We start from the raw sequence: 9,816 nt of genomic DNA, 5'->3' as shown, positions 1-9,816 counted from the left end.
TTTGAAGGAAGTGTTTCTGATACTTCTTCGGAGAGATCTTACGAGATTTTCACTGCACACTTGGAACACTTGAACCTAAACAACAGAGAAAATATGGCGGCAGGATCATCAAACCCTTCCGCCACAATGAAGCTATTGTTCATAAAATACCAGTACGACAATGAGCAAGGGGCCAAGATCTACAAAGATGGAATGGACCGCTATTGTGTAAAGATAGAAGAGAGACCTAGTGAGTTCAAGGACTTAGTGCCTGTGAGCTATAGCGGAGATAGATATCTAGATGACGAGGGTACCATGTACTTGGTAGTCCTAAACCCTAACATTGTGGACAAGTGGGGATTGATGGGCACCAAAGCCAAAGTAGATGAAGAACTTGAGGAGAAAGCACCAATAATGAACTTACCTGATGCGAGGTTAAGAAGAGAGAATGAAACTACAAGGATCAACACTGATAACATCTATGTGGGGCTATACAAATATAATAATGGGGAGCAAGATCTCTATTATAGATGTGAAGAACCCTACACCGGAGAGTTGACAGACCAAAAAAGACTTTATGTCTTTACCTACACAGAGGGATCGGAAGTGAAAATTGCCTCTTACGACAAGTATGGGAGACAATACTCAACAATGGGCAAGAAAGAATTAGAAGGATATACATACTTTGGGGGACCACTACATCAGTATTATGTTACTTCTAGCTCACAAAGACCAGCACCAACAAATGGAGTGCAAAACCCAATGACAACAGGAGGACAAAGAACTCAGGTTGCTGACTCTTTCAGTCAACCTCAGTACTCGAAGTCCGGACCAATGGGATCATTACATTCCAGAGAGTCAATGGATACGAATCGAGGTAGTGCAGTTCCAATCCCCACATATACCACTCCAGGTCCAAGGTTCGAAGCGGAACCATCACATTTACCTCCTAATAATAGATTCAGGGCAGGGGAACCGACAAGGGTAACCCATGAAGTCCATGATGCTAGAGAAAGCTTTAGCCGGGACACAGGAGCAATGAGATTGGTAGCAGACCATAGACGTATGAGACCATCTCAAGTAGCCAAGTGTATGCCAAAGAAGTATGGTGGTTCAGGAGATCCGTATGCACATGTGTCACTCTTTAAGCAAGTCTTAAGAGCTGAGCAGATAACAGATTTCCATACACAATACGAGGGATTTGGTCTTACTCTAGAAGGTACGGCATTGACATGGTTTCAACCACTGAACATAGGGGGATTCCATGACATTGACCATTTGCTAAGAGAGTTTGCTGAGGAATTCTCAAAACGAGGGATTAAGCACAATACGGTCTCACAAATATATGCTTTTAAACAGAGAGAACACGAAAAAGTGAAGGAAGCTTCACTTCGCTTCAAACAATACATTGAGAGATGTCCAGTACGTGAACGACCACAAGATGACAGACTATCTGTTCTCTTTATTGAGGGATTGAGAAACGACACTCTCAAGAAGGACTTGCACTTGAAAGCTTGTACAAGTTTCGAGCAAGTAACGAGAGAAGCATTGTACTTAGTGGATAACTGTACGGTTTATGGAGAGGTGTCAGCGGATACAGATTTTGCATCCAGTAGCTCTTCCTCCGTAGCGAGCGAGACTACCACTAAAAAGAATGTTCAAACAACAACCATGCCAAATGTAGAGCAAATGATAGAAGATGCTCTAAAAAGGATGGCACCATACCAAAAACCATTGCCAAAACCACTGAAATGGTGTGCTATTGAACAAAAATGGACAAACCATCCAACAGAGGAGTGCTATTACAACAAAGGGTATGTAAGGGGCGTCAGTATGCACCTCCTGCTCAATTAGCACCACCTCAAGTACATCCAGTACCTCGATACCCAACGGGAAATGTACCAGGACCTATGGGGATAGAAAGACCGCAACCGGTATTGGGACAACAACCACCTTTACCAGGAGCAAGACCAGTGGGCATTAGATATGCACCAACCTTAGAGAATCAGGAAGAACAAGCCTTAGTGCCTGTTCAAGCCTATTATGAAGAATCTGGTGCACACATGTCTCCAACTGTGTATTACCCACCAGAAGAACCCAAACAACCAGAACCATGGGGCATGATTGGAATGTTGGAATACCAACAGTTACAAGTGCTTCTGATGAAGAGAGATACAATTTGGACGCAAGAACATTGATGTTCATAGCTCATGGAGGGTTAACAGGACAAAGACCATCCTATCCACAAAGGACGAATCAAATGGGACCAAGACCAGCACTAGGACCCTGTTACAAGTGTGGAGGTGACCATCTGATGAATGTTTGTCCACATACGAAATCATTAGAATTAACGCTTATTGCACTGAGTGTGGGGTTACTCACTTCATTGAGGATTGTTCAAAGAATCCAAACAAAGTGCAAAAGACGACATTGAATATGCTAGAAACTATTCCTACCAGCAGTGGGTCTGAAAATGAAACTCTGATACCAACGCAAGTTGTTACTAGAGCTCAAGCTAAGAAAACCACTAGAGAACCTGAGAATGGAAAGTTAGCGACTGAAGTGGTTAGTCAAGGACCGCGGAGTCAGAGAAACACATGGAAAGCTAGAAAAGCACGCATGAAGTTGAGAAAAGAACGTGAAGACGCTATTCTAGCTGAGGAACTAAAGCGAACTAAAGATAGATTAGAAAAACTTGAGAGTCAAAACGGAAACGAGAGATGAGCCCGGAAAGAACGAAACAAAAGAGTATCAAAGAAACAACGAGCTTAAGCTCAGGGGATCAGTGCTAGTCGACAAAGTACACGAACCATTGGACGCACTGATGAGAGCTTACGAAGCTAGGTTAAAGAACAACCAAACACAAGAACAGAGGTGGATGACATACCCAAACGCGGAATTGGAAAAGCAGAGACTTGAAATGTGCCAGAGAATGATCGAGACTGCACAAGCCTTATTAGAACCACCAAGAGAAACAATGAATTGTGGAACGGAAAACCCAATTCAGCAAGAGACTATCGTTTCACGGGTAGCTGAAAAGACTCCCAGTGCACAAAAGCCTGAAAATACACACAAGGATGACCGCATAGTATTGAACACAACCGATCAGGAGATAGAGAGTTTTCATCCAGTCATACAGAGGTCTTACGGAAGAGATGAGGATTACAATGAATTTTGGAAACAAGTGAGAGAGGCAAACTTTGCAAACGAGCTAAGTTGCCAAGCTAATCAGAAAAATTGGGAAAAGGACATCAGGAATCCTCCCATAGTGGAATTTGAGGCAGGATCTCAAGTGGACTTGGATCTGCAATCTTACTGGGGAGATGGGGGCTCTGTTAGAACAATGGAGAGCAAACCTCATTCACTGAATACCTTACCTTCATACTTAGGAGAGTATGAAGCAAAATCCGAGATTAGAGCACTTCCCTCACGAAGAATCTCATCAGAAAAAGTCATGGACTCGCAAGGATTGATAGAGATCTTGTCAACACCAGTGACATGCACTATCACTCTAGCTGAGCTTTTGAGGCTAAGACCACATATGTGGACCACTGTAGGAAAATGCTTGGAGAAATTTGGGATAAAAGACCCAACATCGAGACTGCAAGAGGGTATACAAGAGCTGAGCAAACCACAAAAGAACGCTAAGCCTGTACCCTTAAACAAGGTCGGAGAGTATTGCGAAGGTGAAGAGGGGAATACAACCTTACCAGTTGAATTCCAAGGAGTGAACACGATGGCAATACTAGACAGCGGAGCTGGGAGTAGCCATTGCTACAAAAGAAATCTGAAAAAATGGGGAAACCAGCAATAAGGAAGACTAGGTTGAAACTCCAATTAGCAGATGGACACATGGAGAAACCTATGGGGTTATTAGAGAAAGTTGTAGTGACTTCTTGCGGCATTGAATACGAACATACTTTGCTATTGTCGATTTTGGCAAGGAGAATAACTATGATATCATACTGGGAAGACCATTCATGAGACAGTTGAAAATGGTCCAGGATTGGGGCTACGATCACATATACCTGAGAAATATGGAAACCACTACACGTGTGAACCTGAAAGACCATAGCTACAAAGATGTGAACCGAACACCGGTAGAGGAGTTTGATTCAGCTACTTTGGCGGGATCCGAATTTCCAGCTTGGTTAGGTAAACCCAAGGAGTTATGGATGTGTGGAGCTTCGAAATGTGGAAGTCTGAAACGAGAAGAATGTGTTTTAGAAAGGGCTATCGAAGACGAAACTTATAGTAGAGAACCCTTTCCAGAGGACACGCTTGAACCATTAGAATGGACACACATTCTAGCAACCCTAGATGTTTGTGCAATTCCGGATGGTCCCACAACAAATTTTGCGACAAGGACGGTACGACGTGGTTCCGTACTTCATGTTGAGAACTGTACTCGAAAAAGAAACTGAAAAGAACGATACACTGGAAAAGGAAGATGAAGAAGAGGTGTTTCACGACATTCCCGATCATCCAGAGTGGGGAAATGAAGCAGACAACGAGTCAACGGACAATTCAAGCGGAAACGAAGAAACTATAACGGATGTCCGATTTTATGATTTTCCGAACCAAACTAAACAACGCCAGAAACGCTATAGAGCAAAGAGAAAAACAAAGGGGGTTAGAACCAATCCGATGCCTAGAATAAGAGGAAAAAATCAATTCCTAATGCTAGTAAAGGCGGAAGATTGTGTTAAGGACAAGATTTCTGGAAGAATGAGAGGCAATGATCAAAAGAGCTTACGAAAAGACAAAAGAGGCTCAAGAAATCAAGTTCAAAGGAATGGAAAGAAAACAGAAAAATCAGAAAAGAACAAGCGCAAACAGAGAACACACGGAGTCCAAGTTAGAACGTAGAAACAAGTACAGAGAGCTCAAGAAAACTCTGAAAGAAGTTTGGACGACAGAAATTGAGAGTGGAGAGGACGAAAACGCCAAAATCAAGGAAAACATGGATGTTCCCTCTCACTATAGGAAATTCACAATAGAGGATAGGAAGGTGGTATTAACCCACCTATTCGAGAGAGAAGGAGAACGAATCTTATGACGGACCGGAGGATGCAAAAAAAGTTGATTTAGCAGCTCCAGGTGAGACACCTAGACCGGTGTACATAGCCACAGATTTGTCTCCAGGCGAGGAAGAGAGACTTTTGAGTCTTCTCAGAGAGTATAGGGATGTGTTTGCATGGTCTTATAAGGACTTAAAGGGAGTTGACCCATCGATATGCCAACACACAATCCCACTGAAACAAGACGCAAAGCCTAGCAGACAGAGACCATACACATATAATGATACGTTTGCTAAGCGAATCAAAGAAGAGATAGATAAGCTAATGGAAGCTGAATTCATATACGAGATTGAACACACCGATTGGGTATCTCCGATTGTGGTAGTACCCAAGAAGAACGGAAAACTCCGAGTGTGTGTCAACTTAAAGAAAGTGAATGCTGCAACAATCAGGGACAATTATCCCCTGCCGATAACTGATCATGTTCTAGAGCGTGTATCAGGGAAAACAGCATACTCCTTTCTTGATGGTTTTTCAGGATATAACCAGCTAGCCATAGCACTGGAAGATCAACATAAAACAGCTTTTGCAACGGAGTGGGGGAATTTATGCTTATCGGGTTATGCCTTTTGGTCTAACCAATGCTCCCGCAACCTTCCAGAGGCTGATGACGCATGCTTTCAAAGAATACTTAAGGTTGTTTCTAGAAATATACATGGATGACTTATGTGTACATTCTCTTCTGAGAGATGAGCATCTAGAACACCTAAGAAAAGTATTTGAGAAATGTAGGACATATCGCATTTGTCTCAATCCTGAGAAATGTGTGTTTATGGTCCGACAGGGCAGAATTCTGGGACATATTGTCTCACAAAACGGAATATCCACGGATTTAGAGAAGATAAAAGTTATAGTGGATATGCCTAGACCAACCAATGCGAAACAAGTACAGAGCTTTATGGGACATTGCGATATTATAGACGATTCATTTACATGTACGCTATAATAGGCCAACCACTTTACAGGCTAATAGTGAACTTTGAATGGACAGAGGAGTGTGAGGAATCATTCAAGAAATTGAAAGAGGCACTCATTACTGCTCCAGTCTTGAAATCACCAGATTGGGAGAAGATATTCCATGTGCATATAGATGCTTCGGCATATGCAATAGGATGCATTCTGGCTCAGCCAGAAGAAGGAAACATGGATTTTCCTATCTGTTACGCCAGTCGACAGCTCAACAATGCAGAGAAGAATTACACCACAACAGAGCGAGAAGGATTAGGAATGATATATGCTGTGAAGAAATTTCGGCATTATCTTCTAGCCAACAAGTTTGTGTTTTTTACGGATCACCAAGCCTTGCTCTACCTAGTGAATAAACCATGCAATACCGGAGAATAGTGAGATGGTTCATTATCTTACTGGAATTCGACTTCACGGTAGTAGTAAAGAAAGGAAAAACACATCTTAGAGCTGATCATCTTTCGCGATTGACGAATGGAGAAGACCCTATAGGAGTAGATGACGACATGCCAGACGCGTACTTGTTCAACATAGAAATGATACCGAAGTGGTCTCAAAATGTCGTTAACCTATTAACCTATGGAGGAGAGTTCGATAGAAGAGAATACAACCAGAAACATATTGCTATTCAGCAATCCAAGAATCTTCAATTGGTTGCAGGAAGGTTGTATCAATTGGGAAATGATCATGTTTTACGACTATGCATCAATCCTGAGGAATATAATATATATCTGCGCGAAGCACATGTTCAGGAATGTGCATTTCATTGTTCAAGAAGGAACACATATAGGAATTTGTTACAATTGGGAGTCTATTGGCCAGGAATGAAAGAAAGCGTACATGAATATGTCACTGTATGTATTGTATGTTCATCAAAACCGCCAGCAGAGTATTCGACATTATATCAGATAATGATCGCTCCAGAATGGAGTCAGTATATTGTTGAATATCTCACAAATAGAACTTTCCCAGAAGGAACGTCAAAAGCTCGTCAGAAATCTGTAGAGACAGAAGCTAGAGATTACGCTTTAATAGGAGATCAACTCTATAAGAGAGGTAAAGACAACCAGCTTAGGATTTGCGCATCAGAGTCTGAGTATGTGATAATCCTGGAGCAAGCTCATGGAGGAGTAGGTGGAGGCCATTTCTCAGGTGATAAGACAGCAAAACTTGTCTTAGCCGCAGGAATATGGTGGCCAACATTACATATGGACGCTGAGGAATACGTTAAACGGTGTGATGACTGTCAGCGGACCAAAGTACCACTTAAAAGAGATGATATGCCGCTTAGACCAATGATGGGGGCAAGAGCTTTTGCAAAATGGGGGATTGATTATGTCGGACCCATTTCACCTCCTGCATATAAGACTCATGCACAATACATCGTTGTGGCTACAGACTATCTAACAAAGTGGGTCGAAGCAAAGGCAACTCAAAAAGCAGATGCCAGGACCACGGCACAATTTCTATATGAATACGTCTTTGTACGATATGGATTGCCAATAGAAATTGTGAGTGATCGAGGCACACATTTTATAAATGAAGTGATAAAGATCCTTCTAGATGAATTCATGGTAATCCATAGGAAATCAGCCCCGTATCATCCACAAGCAAACGGACAAGCTGAAGCAACAAACAAAACCATATGCACGGTCCTCACGAAGATTGTATCTGAGTCGAGAACTGACTGGGACCAGAAGTTGCATTCAACATTATGGGCATATAGGGTAGCATATAAAACATCAATAGGAACGACCCCATATAACATGGTTTTTGGGCTAAATGCTATCTTACCAATAGAATTCTTGATTTCAACCTTAAGGGTGGCTAAGGATCTAGAGTGGACAGGGCACGAGCTTTCTGATAGAATAGATGACCTGGAAAAGCTAGACGAGCTTCGCCTAAAAGCAGTAGCTTCTATCTACGCTCAAAAAAGGCGACAAAAGGAATTTTTTGATAAGCATGTGCGGACTAAAGAGTTTAAGGTTGGGGACTATGTCCTAGTTTACACTCTGAAACAGCATGCTAAGAAGCTTAAAAAGCGAGGGATGGGACCTCTGGTGATTAAAGATCTATCACCAAGTGGAGCCGTCAAGCTTGCTACATTAGACGGAGAAGAAATGCCCAATTGGATTAGTGGATGCAGAGTGAAAAAGTATCTTTTGCCGCTAACCCAAGACATGCTTCTCAAAATACATCAAGAAAAGCTGCGTGTCCAGAAAAGAAAAAGATTGTGGAGGAAGCGCAAGCCGAGGCGAAGGAAAGAATGGAGAAAAGAAGACTACTGCGTCAGAAACAGCGCAATGAAGGAGCAATACGAATAAACGCAGTCAGTATAACAGAAATGGATAATGACAAAGAAGAACCCATCATTGAATGCAAAGTAGGAACCAACCAAATCAAAGCCAGAGCACTATTGGATTCAGGAGCTCAAACTAACCTACTTTCACTCAGTTTGTATAGACAATTGACAAATGACACTAAACTACAAACTGCCAAGCAAGAGTTAAAGAGTTACTCTGAGAATTCAATCAAAACTGTCGGATGCACAGTTTTACATATACAGATTAACCAGTATGTGTATCCTCATATGTTTTACGTGGTTGAAGACCAAGCTACACAACATCCATTATTGCTAGGACAACCATGGCAGAAGCAATACAATGCAATGATTGACTGGAGTTCTAAATCAGTGCTTATCAAATACGAAGGTGAAAGTCAATCAGTTAAGTTCACCAAAGGAGCAGAGCCAACTCCAAAGGAAGAATCCAAAGACAAAGGTAAACAACAACCAGAGAAAAAGAAGAAGCAATGGCAACCAAAAGTTTCTATACAACCGGATTACTCTTCGACGAGGAATTCTCAACAGTGGATAAGGAAGACAAGCAATAATATAACAGCTCAACCTTGGGAAAAAACGGAGTCAAAGTTGGTATGGAGACCAAAAAAGGTTGTGCCAGAGAACACAAAGGTGGAAAACAGAGTCTTCAATACCAGACAACAGAGTGATTCCAGACAATCAAGGACAGTGAAACAGATCTGGATTCCAAAGAAGTTCATGACGGCACAAAGCTATAGCAAGCAAATTTGGATCCCAAGATTTGTAAACAGGAACTCCCTTCAGTACAATCAACGGAAACTCCTAGGTATTTCAAGGCGAGGAAATCAACACAAAGAACAAAGCAGGTTTGGGTCGCAAAGAGTTTGTGGCAAGCACAAGCAAGCGGAAGCAGATTTGGATTGTAAAAAAGAACAACAAGGTAAAGAAGAATCCATCTACTGATTCTACTACCGAAGTGCCAAAACCAACCCAAAACCCGACCACCAATCCTTCAATCAAACAAAGAGCAGCTTTATTGGAAAGACTGTTGTATCATCGCTCTACAATTGCATTGGGAACTTATGACCAAAACAACTACAATGCTTCGCCCACAGACACTTCATAGTCGTCCGGAGGACTCAGACTAGGAGGGGGGGAGGTATACAGGTATACAGGAGTTACAAAGCAGCTACAAGCGCCAAAAACAAAGAAAAACAAAAATTATATTACAAGGGCAGTGTCTTACATGATTTTGCAATTTTTATGTTTGATTGCGGATATTGATAATATTTATGCCCTTATATACCTTGTTTTGCAACAAGAAGAGATCAAATGATGAATTTGGGTCTCTAGACGTGTAAATATCACTAAATAAGAGTGTGTTTGGAGCTAAAAAGTGGAAAAAAGTGGTAATCCAAGTCCAGAAATCACAAATAAGTGTATATTCATATACACAGGGTTACCAGCTAT

Source organism: Adiantum capillus-veneris, chromosome 18 (genome assembly GCF_014529385.1).
Source record: "Adiantum capillus-veneris isolate H3 chromosome 18, ASM1452938v2, whole genome shotgun sequence".
NCBI lineage: Eukaryota > Viridiplantae > Streptophyta > Polypodiopsida > Polypodiales > Pteridaceae > Adiantum > Adiantum capillus-veneris.
Note: the sequence above shows the minus strand (reverse complement) of the source record.